The sequence below is a fragment of the Bison bison genome, unplaced genomic scaffold, assembly GCF_000754665.1.
Source record: "Bison bison bison isolate TAMUID 2011002044 unplaced genomic scaffold, Bison_UMD1.0 scf7180017845489, whole genome shotgun sequence".
Lineage (NCBI taxonomy): Eukaryota > Metazoa > Chordata > Mammalia > Artiodactyla > Bovidae > Bison > Bison bison.
Window position 1 is genome coordinate 4,578 of NW_011476062.1, and position 1,832 is coordinate 6,409.

General features: G+C 56.4%; 1 protein-coding gene across 1 annotated transcript in view; it reads left to right on the forward strand.

The window, feature by feature from the left end:
- The window catches only part of LMF1 (lipase maturation factor 1), a gene marked incomplete at its 5' end in the record, with an annotated part of 25,520 nt that overhangs the window by 1,071 nt on the left and 22,617 nt on the right, over nucleotides 1-1,832 (forward strand). The gene's annotated exons all lie outside the window — the stretch shown is intronic.

Sequence of the window (1,832 nt, forward strand, 5' to 3'; positions counted from 1 at the left end):
CGGCGGGACTCTATGCCCCTCCTCACCCGTGTTCTGTTTACTCGAGGGTGTCTTACACCAGGGGGGCCGCGTCCCTGCAGCACAGTGTCCGACACCCTCGTTCCTGCAGGCCGCAGTGAGCGTCGGTCCTCCAGCAGGACGGCGTGCCCCCAGGACGAGGCGCCATGCTCTCAGCTCCGCACACTGCCCTAGCCCCGACACCAGGTGCCGGGGATGAGCTCCGTAGGGAGCGGTCAGAGGGGTGGCACGGGCTCCTGACCCAATCAGATAGGAGTGGCTGCGGCACTGGGAGACCCTGCATCGGGTGACTGTATGTGCAGGCGCCAGGGTGAGTGCAGTGCTTCCCTCATTAACACGTAACTGGAGTGGGCATGGCTCACGGGTCCCTCTGATGAAACAGGAGACCACGAGCTGTCCTGACAGCGCAAAGGCATTCTTAGCTTCAAATCTGTCTTAGCAGTTCCTTGCCCACCTAGGGCTCGACTCTGGCTTCTCTCTCAGCTGGCTTTAAAAAGCATGAAAACGTACGCAGTGTTTCAAAGGCCTATGTCAGGATCTCCTATGACGGCAGCCTCGTGTGTGGCACTGAAGCCAAGGGCCAGGGGGGAGCCCAGCCAAGCGGGTGCAGAGCCCAGGGTGGCGGAGCCATCGGGCTGCTGAGCACAGCTCGCTGCTGAGCAAACTCCCACGACGCCTCAGAGGCGGTGAATCATTAGCATGTTGTAAAGCACCTTTTATGGAGTTTTGATTGACAGTGAGCACCAGCTGGATAAAAGATTATCAGGTGCAGTAGAAGTTGTAATTACTTGATTCTATCTGTACACTGGATATTATTCGCCGTGCTTTGTAGGAAAGCAGAGCGACAGGGCTGGCTTGATGAAAAGGAGGGGCGGCAGCAGGGGTCTGTCCGTGGGAGCTGGGCAGACCTGGTGCCTTACGCCCCCGGGACCAGCCCGGCAGGTCGTCCTGGATGGTCTTTGCCAGCATCTCGAGGATCCATGTCACACCGTGCGTTACAGCCTGAGGAGCTGTCAGCCAGGGCGTCCGTGGGAGGCTGCTGAGAGCCGGACGGGGCTGAAGCAGCAGGGACACGTGTGCAGGGTCTCCGTGCCATCTTTACAGCTCTCCTGAAGTCTAAGGTTTTCTTCAAAATACAGCGTTAAAGAGAAGTAGCATGAGCAGCTTCGTGCGTGGGCAGTGGGCACTGAGAGGACCCAGAGGTGGGTGTGCAGCACCGACACGAGAGGGCCCGCGGGGCTGAGCTGTCGTGTGAACTGAGTCAGTGAACACCTCCCACCGAAAGCCCCAGACCACTCCACTGACGAGTCCAGTCAAATGTTTAAGGAAGAATCGATACAAACCCACACACACTCATTCAGAGAACACGAGAGGGAACCCTTCCCAGCGTACTCCTGAGGCCAGTGGACAATGATATTTCAGACAGGGAGGTTCCAGAGCAGTGTTCCTCAAGAGCACAACAGAAACTCTCAAGAAACGGTCAGCAGGTGGTCCAGAGTACTTGGAGGGTTCAGGTCCACACGGTTTCCCAGGATGCAAGGCTGGTGGTACGTGAATTCAGTTCAGTTCAGTCGCTCAGTCATGTCTGACTCTTTTTGACCCCATGGACTGCAGCACGCCAGGCCTCCCTGTCCATCACCAACTCCCGGAGTTTACTCAAACTCATGTCTATTGAGTCAGTGATACCATCCAACCATCTCATCCTCTGTCATCCCCTTCTCCTGGCTTCAATCTTGCCCAGCATCAGAGTCTTTTCAAATGAGTCAGTTCTTCACATCAGGTGGCCAAAGTATTGGAGTTTCAGCTTTAGCATC